Raw genomic sequence first — 19,701 nt, forward strand, 5'->3', positions numbered from 1 at the left:
CTCCGAATGAAATTTTTGACGGCCGCTAGTGTTGAAAGATAATGTGGTATATATAGGGCGACAAGACCTAGGGTTTGAAAATTGTGGTTATTTAATATGCATACATGTGTTTCATAGGTTCAAAGCAATTGAGAGTTTTACATGTAATCCAGTCCAACAAATCTCAACCACACATTTGATCTAATATAATTTATTGTATTTTTTGTCACAATTTGCTTTCTAGTATATTATATTCATGTAGTTGGGATAAGGCATTAAAAACTAAACTGATTATTGAACTGGTCGAGAAATTTGTATATATATAATCAGATTGTGGTCAAACCTATAGCTTGACCAAATTGATTGCTATGAAATTAAAATATTGTAATTATATACTGATTAATTTCAAAGAAGATAAAAATAATAATAGAAATATATAAAAAATTAATTTCAAATAAAAATAAAATTATAATCAATTAAAAATGAAGTAAAGATGAGAAATTAAAATATAGAAATAAAGAAAATAAAAAATATAATTTTGTTGGAATAATAAAAAAGCAAAACTTATATGTAATGAACACTATGGCCTAATAATAAACGTACGTGTATCCGTAGTGGGACAAGGGAAGTGCGATAGGTTGAATTATGGGGAAGATTGAGTGAAGTTATTTATTTAATGCATAAAACTCCTACAAATTTTAAGGCAATTACATATGATCCTTCTCATCTTTAAATATTCAAAATTAACCCCCCAAACTTTTAATTTTGTTTTTCAAAACCCCTTACCTTAACTATTACTTTTAATTTTAAGGTAATACACATTGCACATGATATGGAACAAAAATATTTTTATTATTTTTTAATAAAATTTAAGGAGGGACAAAATTATAATTTTTACTAATGATGCTACCATTTTTTAGTTAAGATACATTGTTTGTATTGCCATGGATAACACAATTTAAAAGAAAAGTTACAATTTATTATTCCGTATCAATTGAAATAGCCTTTTATATTAAACAAATCATAAGAAAAATATTTAAAATCTATCATTGATAAGAATCACATAAATAAAATTTATTCTTTCATACAAAAAAATTATGATATTTTATAATTTTTTTTAACAAAATCGATATAAATCATCAATAGTAAAAAAAAATCTTATTCTAAAGCGGTACACATTTTATTTATAACATACCAGTAACATTTTTGTTTGTTTGAATACTGAAGTTTGAAGAAAACAAAAAAGAAGATAACAAAATTTATATAACTCTTATCAATGATAGTTTTTAGATATTTTTCTTTTCATTTATTTAATATAAAAGGCTGTTTTAATTGATAAAGAATAATAAAATTATAATTTTTTTAAAATTGTATTACCTGTGAATGATGAGAAAAATTTCTCTCAACTATAAAAATGAAAATACCATCATGTGTACAATTTTACCTCTTAAATTGTGTTTAAAAAAAATAAAAAAAATGTTTTTCAATATCATTTGACATGTATATTGCATTAATATAATGGTACAGGGTTTTGAAAATAAAATTAAAGATTAGAGGGGTTAATTTTAAATGTTAAAATGTGAGGGGAGTCATATAAATTTACCTTAAAGTTTGGAGAAGTTTTGTATATTTTTGACTTTTTTTTCCTGCATCAGGTCAGGACGCCAAATACGAATCAACGGAAAAAGTTGAAAAAAAAAAATTAGGAAAGAACATGATTAGCAAATTAATTGGAGAAAATGATTTTTTTTTAAAGAAAATAACTTACAAAGACAATGGTATGTAAGAAGAATTACGTTACTAGAATCAACCAATCATACTGGCCCAAAAAAAAAAAAATCAACCAATCATATAATGGTATGTCAAGTACAATGGAATCAACATCACTTTTTTCATGAAGTTTCAATTTAGTTTCTGAATTTTACGAAGACTCTTTCAATCATCTTAACTCAAAGGATACTTTTTTGAGCCAATCATAATTATTTTAAAATATTAAATTTAATATCTCAATATTTGAAATTATTTTATTAATATTTAAAAGTTGTATATTTTTTTATAGTAAAACTAATGATAGGATTAAAAAGGATAAAAAAAATTACTTTATAAAATTAAGGAAATAAAATGAAACGAATGGATAAAAAAATCTCGAATGTGTGGTAATCTGGAAGCAAAGGAACGCATGGGGTATATGAAATATGAATTGGAGTACTATCTTTAATTGGAATTGCTTGCTGGCACTAAAGGAAGCAAAGGAGTAGTACGTAGAATATTTGAAAATCATAAAGAGAAAGCAGAAAACTGTAAAAATGGCAGATGAAACCAAGACGAGGTTCGCACGACGACGGCACTGGTTAATATTGATGGAGCTAGCAGCTTATAATTTATATTGGGGTGTGATGAAATATGCAAAAGATCATAATATTCCCAATCTATAAGAAAAAGATGAAGAAATTAAATAAACAAAACCATGCTTCCTCCCCACGTCTTAAATTTAGGACGATCCCAACTATTCCATGCATCTTAAGGAACATTGGTTATATACTTAATCAAGCTGCTAGTTCTTTCCATGTATACCGTTATTCATTAGGAGTAATTAGCAGAGTTCCAACTTCCAGGAGCACCAATGAATAATTATATAAACGAGGAAAGGGGTAATACAAGGAGAAAGTTTGTTAACATTCTATATTCCCCGATATTTTGGACCAAAAATGCTTTTAGAAGATGCCCTCTAAGAGCATGTTTGGATTAAAAAATTCCCAACTAAGGTTTGCAAATTGAATTTAGGATAAAATTATGTAACTTAAAAATGATTTATATTTGGATACTCTTTTTTTTTTAAAGAAGCTGATTAGATAAATTAAAATTTATTTGGATGAATTGATTCAAAAACCAATTTAGATACATAATGACTAAAATGACATGAATTTTGTGATATATATATATATATATATATTTGTGACTCATTCTGATATTTTTAGGAAAAATATTAAATTTTAAATTAAAATTTCTTTTAAAAAGATAGAATTTAAAAATCTAAAATAAATTGATAAATTAACAATATTGATTTCAAAAATCAGAAAACTAAGTTATCAAAATCTATAAATGAGACCCCTCACACCCTAATGGAAACAATGCAGCCACTTATCTTCTTATTAAAAGAATTTCAAAGTTCTACATGACATGTCCTTCCTTGCTTCATAAGTTTCTTACCCTTCCTGCCACCCAATTGAATAATACAACAAGAACTTCTGAATAATACCAAATATATTTCTTATGCCTCTTGGGCTCTGAGCTTGCACACATGGTACAATACGCACCTGGAAAAACTACAATAATAGACTAACCAACACATATCTATGGCCCAGTAATTAAACAACAAAACAACAAGAACTAAAACAAACAAACTAAGGCACGCAGGCCCAAATGAGGCATGCAGGCCCAAAAAAAAAAAACTAAAACTCAAAATACTAACATATCCCAATATAACCTAACCCAATATTAATTCTCAACGCCAACTCAATCCAACATAAATAAAACAGATGTGCCAAGCTAAATGAGATTACTAGTTTCTAGTTTCTGCGCCCTGACAACCAAACAGCTTCGATATGCAAATGACGCATAATGCATGAGCAACTATAAATTTATCCTTATCAAGTGAGGAGGGAGCAGATTACTTAAGGATCTAGTAAATAGGTCTATACTTAGCATTTGTAAAAGGTGCACCATTGATTTTACCTGATATCTTACAGGGTTTCTCTCATTTTCCTCTGATTTTGCTTCTTCCCCATTAAAGTTCCTGCCTTTATTTGATTCTTACCTGAAATTGATTAGCTCATTTTAGCGTTTAGCCTTTGAAAGTTTTTCCTTTTTTCTTTTTTCTTTTTAAGGTTTGGAAATGGCAACCATTGTGACAGGCCTTCTGGTTCCTTCTTCTTCTGGTTCATTGTTATCCCCACGCACTAACGCTTCACTTTTTCCACCGTTTGGTTTTCTACTTCATATGGCCCTTCGTTCTGGTCTTGAAATAAACTAAAAATAAGGTTGTTAATCTTAATTAGTGTGTGTGATTAATGCAGAACTCTAATAGACCATCATGTAAAGTTTGGTACCCATATATATGCTTGTTAATTCCTTACAACTTTTTTCTTATTATTTCAATTAAATAACTTTGTTTCAGCAATATCTGTTCCTAAATACGATGTCAGTGTCTGAATAAAAATTGAAGATGACAAATAATAATGTTTACAAGATAAAGCATGCATAAAGCTTAGTTATATATTTGTTCTGGACAAGTAGACATACATGTATATAAGCTTTACCTTAGTTATAGATTTGTAGTAAGGATAAGACTGATCGATCGAGGCACTTCAGTCCGACAATGTCTTGGATATTTTCAGCACCACAATCATCATTCTTCATCCTTCTTATTCCTCCTCGTTTTTTGATTTCTTAAGGCTTCAGTCTCGAAACATTATTGCCAAAACAATTCTATTTTTTGTATCCTCGGCTATCAGCTATGAGTTCTTTTACTGATTTCTGCACATTTCATATATATGAGAAGATACACACATGAAATTTCACTAGCAAGAACATTAATTAGAAGTATCATTACATTTTTTTTTAAAGATAAACCATATATTTTCTACTTAAAGAAATCATTTCGCTAATGCTCTGTGCTAGATCTTCATTTCTTCCACTGTGTTCACCTTGGAGATTGAGCTTTTCCATCTCACAAGAAGGGTTTTGTTTCTCTTCATCTAATGAACTTGACATTCTTCTGTCTAGGAAAGCTAATCCATCACACGTACATATGCAGTGGAGTGAAATTCACACAAGGGATTAATGTTATAGGCTAATCAAACTAACGGAACTAGAAATGACGAAATAAAATTATATATAGAGACTAAAAAACAAAATAATCAAAGTAAAATTAAAATCCTTGTACACTTGTGAGAGCAATAAATAAGCCATTTTTCTATATGGAATTAACTTAAAATCCTTCAACACAATTGCATAATGGAATTTGAAGGAAAATCTACACCACCGCCCTTGCAATGGCAGATCTAAGAGGGGCAAAGAGGTGTGTTTACCCCCTCTTGTTTCCACATGATTCCTTTGTAATGATATATTCTTTTCTTTGTAAGGAATATTAAAAATAAATTTTAGCTATTTATTCCACTAATTTCATTTATTTGAAATTTCAACCCCAATTATTCATCTTTGGACTTTACGGATGGGTAAGAAAATTTATCTATCATCAACTATTACTTTTTTTTTTTTCAATATATTGGAGGGAAAAGAGACCTTCTATCCAATGGAATGTGCAAGATCTGTCAAATAAAGGTGGAAAAGAATTACGACACTAATCCTAAAGCTTAAACATCAAACCCTAATATCTTACCCACTCAACAATTGTTCATTTTATTCTTTTCTGAAATAATTCATTAATTCACAATATAAGTTCTTTTAGAAAATCATATGAATGATGCTCAGATTTCCTACATACCTTAATTTGGTATTTCGTTGATCTGATTCATAAAGGCATAGATGCATCCTTTTCTCAGATTGAGCTTCACCATTGTCTTCTTCTTGATCTGAAACTTCCGTTGATAACATGTCTAAATTGTTAGTAGCAACTAAAGAAAAACCTTATGCTTCGAATAGAGTTTGACGATGCACTATTGTAGCTAGCTTTTGAAGTTAAAGGAGTGTGCATGTGTGCCTATATAGGGTGATGAGACCTAGGGTTTCTTTTTCCTGCCCCTTATGAGGAGGGAGAGAGAGAGAGAGAGATCTTTTCACTTTTTTCCTCTCCATTTCCCTCCATTTTCCCAATCCCCACCATTAATAAAATAATTTAAATTGTAGGGATTGGAGAAATGGAGGAAAAAAATGAAGAGACTCTTCTCCCCATGAAGAGATCACCTAGGGTTTGAAAGCCGTGTTTTGTGATGTGTGTGGCTGCGCACATGCATGTTTTTGCACATGTAGATTTAATGTAATCAAGATAGTTTTAAGTCTAGTCTAGTCTGGAAAATCCTAGCCATATATTTGATATTATGTTTTTCTAGCTAGTTACATCGAATTTTACTACCAAACCACACTATTACAAAATATCAAATTTGTGGTGGAATTTATAGTGAAAAATTTTCATCATCACTAAATCTAATACAGAAATTCTGCGGCAAATAGAAAAGTCTACTCCATCACAAATCAATTTGCAAAAGATTTTTTCTTATATATATCACAAATTTTTGTCACAATAATGCAAGGTGGCCTAGCTTATTGCTAGCTCTTGTTAAACATGTAACCATTATTATGTGCAAAGTCAAATCTGCAATTGAAATTATTGTTTTTATGGAATATTTTTCACTAATTGGACCATGGCTCAACAAAAAAAAATATATGTTTGCAGATAAAAAATATTTTAATAAAAATAGTTAAAAATATATAATTTTTCATCAAAAATTAAAATGGCAAAACCTTGACAATAGTAGGAATGATGAAATACGAACTAAATTCGAACATAAATCAAGTTCCCTTGAACTTTTCATCTCGGGTTAGTGTTACTTGGGGTCAAACAATTTCAAGGAAGAAAAAATAATTTGAAAAAAAAAAATTGGTCAAAAGGACCATATGGCTCAAATATTTGGACAAAAGGACCATGGTCCTCGAAGGAAAATTCAAAAATGATGAATCAATGTTACATATTATTGAAGAAACCTGAATAAAGTTACAAACAAGGGCTCAAGAGATTATAGAAAAAGATAAAAAAAAAATTCTTGGTTCTTCTTTGTAATTTTTGAAATACTTTTCTATAATTTTTTAGTTAATTGATAGTCAAAATTAACAGTTATTAAGTGCAGGAACAAAATATTATACCGTTTCAAAAGTTAGAGAAAAATATTAAATCGAAAATAAATTTAGGAATTCAAATACTCTTAGCCGTATAATCTAAAGGCGAGTTTGCCATTTAACCCTTGTTTATATATAATGTGATTGTAATTTTCCAACCTAGCAACTTATCTCAAATAACATTTGTAGTCTAGAAAAACATGTATAAATACACTACCACAACATCAAATACTTCAAAAGATAGAAGAACTACAAATACACTACCCTTCCAGGATGTCTCTAGGACCAACAGTACTCTTCCATATGTATAGTTGCTTCTTCACGTGTGAGATCTGTCTTCCAAAACCACATGCCCTCATTGATTGATTATACATGTATGATCAACATATCATCATCAGACACATACAGATTAAATATGACTCTTAAAGTTTCTGCAACAAGTCTGGTCTCATGGCCTATTGCCTTGTACTGAGCTTCATGTTTCTTCTTCTGATCAATGCTTCTTCCTCTTCCTGCGGTTCTCGTCTGCTGAACCTTAATATTAGAGACATATCAACAATCCACCACAAGCTGTAGATTAGAACACAGCTTGTTGAAAAAGTCCTTGCTCACAGTCCTCCTATATATGGGGTAAGCTAAAATTAATTAGTGATGATTAGTAGTCTGTGAATTTCGATGATGACACTGATTATTGTTAATCTTGAAGAAACATTCGGGGCTGTAGGGTTGTGCCACGTACTGACTTAATAAGTAAGTATATATAGCATGGCAGCTCCAAATAGTGGCATTTGTCTCTGCATATATAAAAGCTTTCGATAGGACCTGAGACTGGAGAGCCAAACCATGAAGTATTGTAATAATTCTCAAATCCATGGAGACACACATGTGCTTAAAACACTAATGAAATCAAAGGGGCATTCCTCTGTGGAGTTGAGTTTGGTGAGGATGGAAAGGACAAGGTCGTCCGGTGGAGACTCAAAAAAATTGAACTCTCCTCGTCCTCCTCATCCAGCAACCATATTTTCCGGTGACTTCTTCAATTTTTCCTGGCTAACAAAAAGCGATTAATTACTTATAAAGACTACCATTTTTTGCAGGAACAAAATCCTTGAAAACCAAAAGCTCTAATATCAAATTTATCATAACCTAATATATAAACACAAACGTACATGTATAGTGTCAAGTAGCTAGGCTAAGCAAGCCTAAAGGAACAATTAGTAGTAGGAGGAGATTGAATATGTTTTCATTGGTTCTGTTCTATTCTATAGAATGAGCGTCCATCTCATGTCTCAAAAATTTTGAAGCCAACTATAAAAAGAAAAGGAAAGAAACATGAAGTGTGAAAGCAACAATGCTGATAATAGCATATATATACACATATAAACTTGTATCAGGTAGCTTGGTTCATTATCGACATATTAACAGACTTATCTTAGACTGCTGGAAAATTATATTAATTCAAATATAAATCAGGAACACTTCATTAAAGTAATTATTAGTGAGTAAAAATGTGCATTCTTGATGAAAAATCTAACTAGAGAGATGCAGAGATGATAAGAGTTAGAAAATAAAATTCTATTGATAATTCTTCCAGAAATATCCACATAACTTTTAATTTACTTTTAAGCAAATGACCAAGAAAATCAATATCTCATTAATATTACTAAAAACAGGAAATTTGTAATGGTTTTGCAATGGAATTGAGACAACATTGTGATGGATTTGCTATGAATTTGGGGTATTTGCGATGGATGCAGTACAGATTTGCTATCGAAATATTTTCTGTGACAAATTTGAAATGGATTTGTTTCTTCACGAATTTTCTATTTTCTTATAGTGTAAACATTAATTATTAATTTTTTTATCTTTTATCAAAAATGAAAATTGTGTGAAATGGAATATTCAATCTAAGAGAAAATTTGACAAAAAGATAAAAACATTAAAAAATTATTACTTTCAACTTAAAATCCTAAATTCTTACCCATCAAAACCTAAACCAATGTAAATAAAACTCGAAACAATGGTTGATTTCATTCTTTGGGCATGCAAGATTTGAAAGATTATATGAACAAAATGCATGCATGATAATGAATTCCAAATACCTTAATTTGGTATGCCAGTGATCTGATTTATTGATGAACCCATATTCATCATCTTTTCTTGAGCTTCTTTGTCATCGTCGTCTTGAACCAAAATCTCTATGAATGACATGTCTAAATTGCTAGTACAACTATAAGCAAAAGAAAGCCTTACGCTTCAAATGAAATTTGACGGCTACAACTTTTGAAAGATAATGTGGTATATATAGGACGACGAGACATAGGGTTTGAAAATTGTGGTTATTTAATGTGCATACACGTGTTTCGTGCTTATAGGTTCAAATTCAATGCAGTTGAGAGTTTTACATATAATCCAATCCAGCAAATCTCAGCCTTGCATTCCATCTAATATTATAACCATTGTATTGTTTGCCTCAATTTGCTTTCTAATGTATTATATGCATGTACTCCCTTCGGTCTCTATATTATAAGATACCTCTAATTATTTTATTAAAATTAAAAAGAGGTGGTTAAGTCATTAACTTTGCTAAAAATATAATAAATTTCCAATTTTACTCTTATTTAAATGAAAAAATTTCAAATTAAATCTGCATTACATTCTCTCTCATTATTAATGAATTTAGATAGGATAATATTGAGAAAACTTAATCAATACAACATCAAGTGCCTTATATTAAAAATAAAAAATTCCTTCTAGAAGGATTACAATAAAGACCAAAGGAAGTAGTTGGGACTAGGTATTAAAAACTAAACTAGTTATTGAACTAATTAAGACACTAACATATAGTCAAATTGTGGTCAAAATTATAGCTTGAATGAATTGATTGCGATTAAATTGAAATATTTTAATTATATATTAACTATTGTCAAAGAAAAAAATAAAAAAATAATTGAAATATATATATAATTAATTTCAAATAAAAATAAAATATAATAAATTAAAAATGCAGTAAAGATGAGAAATTAAAATATAGAAAAAAAAAAAATAAAAATTATATAATTTTGCTAGAAAAATAAAAAAACCAACAAAACTTATGTAATTAACACTAAGGCCCAATAGCCAGGAAAGGTTGGTCTTTTTTTTTTATGGATACAAGATAAAAAAGCAAAAATAAAAAACAACAAAAGAAAACTAAGAATTCTCCATGATCAAAGGAATAGAGTCACCAGCCACTATGTGAAGTTCCTAAGGGAGCGATAAGGCACGTTCAGCTAAAAAATCAACTTCAGTGTTAAACTTCCTTCTGATGCAAATCAAATGAACCTATCAAATTCTTTGAAGTAATTGTTGAATCTCTATAATAATCTCTTGATCCTCATGAAGTTCATAATTAGTAGCTTTTAATAGAGATAATGCTTCGCAATAGTCACTATGAAGTTTGACATGCTTGCATTTGATATCCCAAGCTCTCTTAAGCCCTATATAGCATGACCATAGTTCTCCTATTAGACTATCACCCTCCTTTCACCAGAGTATGAAAGCTTCAATGATATTCCTTTTGGTATCCTAAACTAGTCCTCCACAACCCTTAGCATCTATAGAACCCATAAACAACCCACAACCAACAAAGTCATAGGTCCAAATCCTGCTACTTTTCTGTAACAACTGTTTGAGCCTAGGTGTATGCTTTGGCTTTAATAAGCCTCTAGGACCCAACTTACCTTAACTTTTTCCACCAAAAAAAAAACACACACACACGCACACACACTAAGGCCTATTAATATACAAGAAATTCTTGCACGAACCCAATGCATCACGTCATCTAGGATTCATCAAATAAAATGTCTCATATGGCATTAACTATAAATTAATTCTAACATTAATGATAGTAGAGAGAGAAGGCAAAAAATTAAATAGGCATTATATTATAGAAATAAAATCATTAAAAATAATGACACATAAAATTTTATTTGATTGAATTAGTGTAATTTTATTAGGTAGATAATGGATAACGTGATGCACCAGGTCCATATAAAATTTTATTGTAATATACTTCCTCAGTCACAATTTATAAAACACATTTGGAAAAGATTCAATGTTTTAAAATATATGACACTTTAACAAAAATAAGGTTTTCACTACTAAAAAAATGAAATTTAATGATGGACAAATCCCTCATTAAAAGCCATTTTTCCTCGCTAATTGTATTTTAATGAGGGACTTTGTCTCTCGTTAAATTCATAGCTAAAAAATGACTTGCTAAATTTAACGAGTGATTATATTTTCCTCACTAATTTCTAGTGAGGGCCACATCTCTTGATAATCTTTAGCAAGAGATTAGTCCCTTGTTAAATATACATATATTTAAAAATGGTAATCTCACATCACCTACCATGTATGCATCAACTTGTAACATGTTACCAACAACTTTGTGCCTCATTAACTGCCATATCGTGTACCATTTTGTGTCTCATCACCCGCCAGATGTATGATAACTTATGACATGTTATTTTTCACCTCGCATCATATCAATTGCTCTTTGCCATGTCGCATATTCATTACATTTATGCTAAAGCCAAGACTTAAACACTTTATCTCTTACCTTTCAAGCCTTATGCTCTCTTTTTTTACTAGTTGAATTGAAAAGTACCTGTAGTCATTATATGAAAAATTAAATATATATTATTTAACTATACAAATATATCAAATAATACATTATAAAAATACACACACACACACACATTAAATTTTATTTTCAATTTTTAATGTTAAAAATATTTGTATTTTATTTAAATAATTATTTATATTATATTTTTAATAAAATATTATTTTATTAATAAAAATGAACTTAAAATAAAGAAAATATTAAAGATTAAATAATTTTATTATGAATATTTAGTTAATTTTTAAATTAAATTTTATTTTTAAATAAAAATAATTAAATATATAATTAAAAGTCAAAGTCAAAATCTTTTGCAATAATTAGCTAGGGATAAAATCCTTCACCAAATCCCTCACTAATTTAATTAGCTAGGGATAAAATCCTTTATCAAATCTCTCACTAACTATCTTATTTTACAAAGAGATTGGCAGTTCCTCACTATTTTTCTTACTAATCATCTTATTTTAGAGAGAGATTAATAGTTCATCACTATTTTTTTCACTAATTATCTTATTTTACAGAGGGATTGACAGTTTCTAGATATTTTCCTTGCTAATTTTCAATTGAGCTATAAAATCAACATCCATAACTAATTTCCTCGCTAATTTGATATTTTAGAGAGGAATAGATGATCCTTTGCTAAATTTTCTTTCTAATTTATATTTTTCTAGTAGTGTTCAATAATAATATTTTATCAATATTACCATTCTTATATATTCTCTTCCTTTAATATTTTTTCACAAATATAGTATTAAACTAAAGCATTTTTGAAAGTTTAATTACATTTTTTTAAAAAAAATAATGTTGTAAAGTATATTTAATAAATTTTATTAGTATGTACTCTATGATGTTATCTAAAAGTATATTTTGAATTCAGGTTAAGGTAATTAATACGTGTATAGGGGACTAGGGAAGTGTGAGTGAAGGGATTAAGGGGAAGCGTGAGTGAAGTTATACTGTACTGGGTTAGGACGGAAAAAGTTGAAAAAAAAATTCAGGAAAAGAACATGATTAGCAAATTAATTGGAAAAAATGATTTGTGAGCTCCAAAGACTTGACTCACATAAATTTTCTTTTACCAAAAACAATTTGTAGAAAATGAACTTTTTTAAGAAAATAACGTATGAAGATAATGGTCTTTTGAATTCAGGTTAAGGTAATTAATACGTGTATAGGGGACTAGGGAAGCGTGAGTGAAGGGATTAAGGGGAAGCGTGAGTGAAGTTATACTGTACTGGGTTAGGACGGAAAAAGTTGAAAAAAAATTCAGGAAAAGAACATGATTCGCAAATTAATTGGAAAAAATGATTTGTGAGCTCCAAAGACTTGACTCACATAAATTTTCTTTTACCAAAAACAATTTGTAGAAAATGAACTTTTTTAAGAAAATAACGTATGAAGATAATGGTCTTTTAGAGGAATTAAGCCATCAGAACTGTGATTTTATGTAATGCAAGATCTATGCTAATCAACCAATAATATTAATTATGACACATCACTCTTACTATTAAATTCAAATATTTTAAAATTTCAAGTACAATGGGGCCAACATCATTTTTATACTCCCTCTATCCTAAATTATAATAAATTTTAAATTTGGACAAGATTTAATGGCCCCAAAATATAAGACATTTAGATAAAATTAAAGTTTTATTAATGATATTTTTTAATATTACTCATCCCATATATTCTCTCTTTAATATTCTTTCACAAATGAATATTAAATGAAAGGCATTTTTAAAAATTTTATATTTTTAGTTTACAAAAATAAAATTATAAATTGAATTTAATGAGCTTTTGTTGATATTCATGATTATAAAAGTATTTTATAAATTGAGACAAAACTAGTATAAGGTTCTAGTTTAGTTCCTTAATTTTATGACATATTTTTATTCAATTTTCCAAATTCAACTAATACCTTTTCCCCCAATCATAATTATTTTAAAAAATTATTTAATATATCAACATTTGATAATATTTTATCAACATTCAAAAGTTTAATGTAAGAAATTTGTTTTAATAGAACTAATGATATTAGGGCTAAAGTATTGAAAAATTACAAATATATTATCAAATTAGGTAAAATATGTTGGAGTAAAATATTCGTAATTAATTAAGCAGGATTCCAATTTCCGAACCAAAAAGTAGAGCACCAAAATTGGACCATCTCTTGGCTGTGTATAAGTGTATTCCATCCTAATTTCAAAATTAGTTTAATCGCTCTTTATCATACAAGAAAATTGAAAATGAAAATAACTTATATAACATTGTAATATTTAATTTTTTCAATGAAATAATTGGATGATGTAACTTGCCAAAATCATGAATAAAATTAAACCCAAGGTGGCAACTCCAAAATGTTACGTTCTATGCAGATAATGAGCACTATCCCTCTTGAGCTTTCATAGGATTATTTCCTCATCTCCCTGTCTCTCTATCTCTATTTTTTTTTTTAATTGATCACACGTGTGATCCTGTTTCAGACACAGTTGAGCATTAAAGGTGAGCACTTCTTTTAATAAGATTTCAAACTGAAGTTCATCACAACCCAACCTCCATTGATATTATTTTCTCTTCTTTGTCTTTTGAAAACACTCCCCTCATCTAAATTTATAAGACATTTTTGAAAAAAATTCAACATCCTAAATGATAAGATATTTTAATAAAAATAAAGTTGTATTAACAATACTTTTACAATATTACCTTTCTCGACCAACTCTCTCTCTCTTTGAGAGAGAGAGAGATTCATTCGAAATGAAGAATTAAATAAATAATATTTTTTAAAGTTCATATTTTATTTTTAAAAAAAATATATTTAATAAGTTTTATTAATATGCGTAATTTTATTTTAAAATATCTTATAAATTAGGACGAATACATAGTATAATTGTCAAAACTTGTGTGTATCATCCTTGTGTGTCAAAACTTGGGGTAAGAAACTTCACCACACACATTTAGTGATGGATCCAGAACTTAACTCGCGAAGGGCCAAAAGTAGTTTTATTATTTTTTTCCAAATAAAAGTCATCAACAAATTAAATTTGTAACATGGGAGGCAAGCAACCCTGCTGTTATGATCCCCCTCAAATCCATCACTAAACAAATTCTTTGCAAATAACTGATTTTATTAGCTCTTAAGCTTTACTTCAGTTTCTCTCTAAAAATAAGTGTAACGAACAATAATACTAATTAATGTCTAATTCTATGTCATTATTAAACTAAATCAAAGCATTAAAAATGAAAAAGTTTTCTTCAAAAGCCAGCAGAAACACGTACACATTGATGGACTCCTTTAGCTTTTGAATTTTTATCGTAATTTTGAGTATATCATGTAATATGCGTCATCTTCTTGTCTCAAACTAAGAAATTAACTCCAGCATATTTCGACGCCTTCTGGAAAAATAATAAACAAAAAAATAGTGACAAGGACTTAATTGTAGCCTGAGCCTTTTTGTTCATGGTATATGTTCTACATAGTGATTAAATTTATTAATCCATTTAACAATTAACATGACCGTATCATAACATATACTTGCACTTGAAATTCACAAGAATAATGAATTAATCTTGAAACACTATGTCATGAGTCCTACATTATGAGCCTTATAAGTGAAGTAATTTATAAGTGCAAGGAGCTCTTCATCCTAACAGGCAATTAATCTTTTGAGATAGGTTTTTCTTCTTAGACTTTGTGCATGTAACATTAATGTTTTTTAGAGAAGTCAGTTTCATGAAAAGAATTACCCACAAAAAATTTTGACCAATAGGAGGCCGAGTAAAGTCTTTTGAAATTAGGAAACCTCACAAGTAAGAGTATACTTGAAAAGCATTGGTAAAAGGTCAAGATTCAGCTTGAAGCCAATTTTTTCACTAACTTGTTGAGATCCTCAACCAATTACAAGGTCTGACTTGACCATGTCATAAAATGTGGCATCCAAATAATTCTCGTGAAATCCTTCGAGTGAAACCTCTTTAAAGGTAATATTTTAAACCTGCAAATTAGAGTTTTAAAGATTAATAATATGGAGCCAAAAACAAAGTCTACTTTGGTATTGTAAAGCTACTTTTGACAGAAATAAAATAAAACTGTTATATATAACATACAAGAAAGATTTGTATATATACTAGCAAAGTCAACTCATATCTTAATAGCAAACAATTCAGTCAGGAGCTACTTATTAGCTGCAACCAATTCAGTCTTGATGAATGTTCCACTGTTGAGATGTAAATATCAATAACTCAACTGTTTGATTAAACATATAAAATAAAATTAAACAAATTGTTTCGGTACGTGTATAATGAACTCAAACTAAATCAAATGTTACATCTAATTAAATTTAATTCAACTTTCTCTCATGTCACGAATCATTTCTAGCAGGTTATCATATTAAATGTACAATAGTCCCACACTGAGTGATTAGAAAGTTAATTTACAACTATATAAATATGTGGCCATAAAGATTAACATATACTAAAATAAGGTTGTGAATCTTAATTAGTTTGTGATTAATGCAGAACTCTAATACAGGCCATCAAGTAAAGTTTCGTCAGAATCTAAGTTTTTACCCAATGCTTGTTCTTTACAACTTGTTTCTTCTTATTTCAATTAAATAATAATTTAACTTTCTTTCAGCGATATCTGTCCCAAAAATAATGCCAATGTCTGAATAAAATTTAAAAATGACAAATAATAGGTGGGAAATAATAACTTTTTACAAAATAATAAAGCATGCATGAATCTTAGTATATATTTGTTCTGGACGACAAGTAGACATACATGTATATATACTTTACCTTAGTTATAGATTTTTAGTAAGCTGATCGAGGCACTTCAGTACCACGATGTCATGTCTTGGATATTTTCAGCACCACAATCATCATTCTTTATCCTTCTTCTTCTGCTGCGTTTCTGAATATTTCTCATGACTTCAGTCTCGAAAAATTATTGGTAGAACAATTCTCTTTTTTCTTTCCTCAACTATCAGCTATGAGGTCTTTAACTGATTTCTGCACATTTCATATGAAAAGATGCACACATGAAATTTCACTCGTCAGAACATTAATAGAAGATAAATCATATTATTTTACTTACAGAAATCATTTCTCTAATGCTCTGTGCTAGATCTTCGTTTCTTCGACTATGTTCACCTTGGAGATTGAGGTTTTCCATCTCACAAGAATGGTTTTGATTCTGTGTTTGATACACTTGACATTCTTGTGTCTGGGAAAGCCAATCCATTACATGTACGTATACAAAAGAGAAAAATTCATACAAGGAATTTATGTTATAAACTGATCAAATTAAAGAAACTGGAAATAACTAAATAAAACTATATATAGAGACTAAAAACAAAATATAATCACAGTAGGGGATTTACTATTATATTTTTTCCTTTAAAAAATGTTTACCTAGCCCATTTTTGTAGCATTATACCATGTTGAATGAGCAGATTGAACAATTTTATTTAAATCAAATTAGATAGAATAAATTTTAGCACCTCAATTTTATTTCTTCCACTAATTTGTTTAGTTGAAGTTTCAAGCACTATTATTCATCTTTGGACCTACGAATTCGCTTACGGATGGGCAAGAACATAATTATTATCATCATCTATCAAATAATTTCTTTCAATATATTTTTTTGGGGGGTGGGGGAGAACTTCTATCAAATGGAATGTGCAAGTTAAGATTTGTCAAATAATTAAAGGTGGAAAAAAATTATGACACTCTAATCCTAAATCTTGAACATAAAATCCTAATTTTTAATTACCCCTAAAATCCTTAACTAATGTCAATGAAACTCAGCAATTGTAAATTTGTTATTCTTTTCCGAAATAATTCATTGATTCGCGATATAATTTTTTTAGCTTATGATCGATAGCACCAAATGATAATCACACACACACACACAAGATCTAGAAGATTACATGAATGATGGTCAAATTCCACATATACCTTCATTTAGTATTCCATTGATCTGATTTATAAAGGCAGGCGTGAATCCTTTTCTCAGAGCTTCATCACCATCATCATCTTCTTGACCTGAAACTTCCATCGATAACATGTCTAAATCGTTAACAGCAACCAAAGAAAAACCTTCTGCTTCAAATAAAGCCCGATGGCGGCCGCTTTTGTATAGCTTTTGGATCTAAAGGGGTCTACGAATATGTGTGTGTGTCTGTGTGTGTTTGTGTGTGTGTGTGTGTGTAGGGTGATGAGACCTAAGTACTAGGGTTTCTTTTGGCCGCCCCTGAGAAGATCGTCCTAAGGTTTGAAAGCCGTGGTTTGTGATGTGTGTGGTTGTGCACGTGTTTTGTACATGTAGATTTAATGCAATCAAGGGAGTTTTAAGTCCAACCTAGTCTAGAACATTTCAACCATATTTTGATCTTATGTTTTCTAGCTAGTCAAATCAAATTCTATTATCAAAAATGTTTGTCCGAGACACTATAACAAAAATATAAAATTCATGTGACAGAATTTGTAATGAAAATTTTTCATGCTAAGTCCAACCTAGACATTGTGGCAAATAGAAAAGTATACTAATCCATCACAAAATCAATTTGCAAATATTTTTTCCTTATATCACAAATTGTTTGTGATCATAATGCAAGGTGAGCTAGCTCTTGTTCCATAAACATGTAACCATATTATGTGCAAAATCAAATCTGAAACTGAAATTGTTGTTTTTTTATGGAATATTTTTCACTAATTGGACCATAACTCCCACAAAAAAATAAAATTCGATAAGCTTAACAAGTTTTAACTAAGTTTATGTATAATTCGAGTTTATGAATTAGCTAGTATGATTTTATAAGTTAGAAACATAAAAATAGTAAACTTGAATATAAACTTGCAAGTTTAACCGAGTGTATATTTAGTTTGAGCTTATGAGTGATTTGACATGATTTTGTAAGCTAGAAATATAAAAATGTTAAATTTGGAGAGTCAACTCGAGAGTTTAACAACTTTGTAACAATCTCTTTTATTTAAAAGAAAAAAATTAAAAAATATTTTATAGATAAAAACAGAAGGAGTATATATTGAATAATAATAGTTGATTTTTTTTTTTTCAAAATTAAAATTCTTTTGAAAATATTTTATAAAAAATGAACAAAATTTTAATTAATAAAAAATATAATTATTTTTCATTTAAGATACGTTAGACTGTAATAATTTTTAATAAAATTATATCGTTAAAAAATTTATCTATTATTTTTATATATTACTAAGTTAAAATATTACTTTTAGATTTTTTGAAAATGATTAAAAAATAAAATCATAAGAAATATCAATAATGATCATAGAAATAAGATATTTTATGAAATATATTAAGAAACATGATATTATTAAATCCTTATTTGTAGGGAAAATTATGTATATTACTACTAAAAAAATGAAAATTAGTGAAAAAATTTAGTGAGGGATCATCTATTCCTCTCTAAAATATCAAATTAGTGAGGAAATTAGTAAGGGAGTTGATTTCATAACTTGATTTAAAATTAAAGTAAAATAGCGAGAAACTGTTATCTCTCTTTAAATAAAAGAATTAAGTAAAGAAAAGCGAGACGGACTATCAATCCATCCCTAAAATAAGACAATTAAAACGAAGAAAATAAGCAATGGACTACTAATACTTCTCTAAAATATGAGTAATAGTGAGAAAAATAATGAGGGACTACAAATTGTTCTTTCTAAAATAAGAAATTAGCACAAAAAAAAATAGCAAGGAACTAATATCCCTCTCTAAAAAAGATAATTAGGGAGGGATTCTATCTCTAGCTAATTATTAAAAAAATAACTTTTGATAATAACTTTAATTATATATTAATTATTTTTATTTAAAAATAAAAATTTAAATTTAAAAATTAACTAAAAATTCATAATAAAATTATTTAATATTTTCTTTATTTTAAGTTGATTTTCATTAATAAAATAATATTTATTAAAAATATAATATAAAGAAAAATTTAAATAAAATATAAATATTTTATACATATTATAATTGAAAATAAAATTTAATATGTAGTATATGGTGTATTTTTATAATATATTATTTGAATATCTTATTTAATTAAATAAATATATTTTATTTTTATATATAAGTGCAGGTGCTTTTTCATTTAATTGACAAGAAAAAGAATATAAGAAGGCTTTTAAGGTATGAGGTTAAAGGTTTAAGTTTTAAACTTTGACATAAACAT

General features: G+C 28.4%; 1 long non-coding RNA gene across 1 annotated transcript; it reads right to left on the minus strand.

Moving 5' to 3' along the window:
• Positions 1 to 6,929: 6,929 nt before the first annotated feature.
• LOC129291858 (uncharacterized) lies at positions 6,930 to 9,094 on the minus strand. The gene is made up of 2 exons (XR_008588781.1): positions 8,937 to 9,094; positions 6,930 to 7,884 (listed from the first exon to the last, which is right to left on the minus strand). It is a non-coding gene; the product is annotated as an uncharacterized LOC129291858 (long non-coding RNA).
• Between the last annotated feature and the right edge of the window lie 10,607 nt (positions 9,095 to 19,701).

The sequence above is a fragment of the Prosopis cineraria genome, unplaced genomic scaffold, assembly GCF_029017545.1.
Source record: "Prosopis cineraria cultivar Desert tree isolate PC_DT_omini unplaced genomic scaffold, ASM2901754v1 PC13, whole genome shotgun sequence".
NCBI classification, from domain to species: Eukaryota; Viridiplantae; Streptophyta; class Magnoliopsida; order Fabales; family Fabaceae; genus Prosopis; species Prosopis cineraria.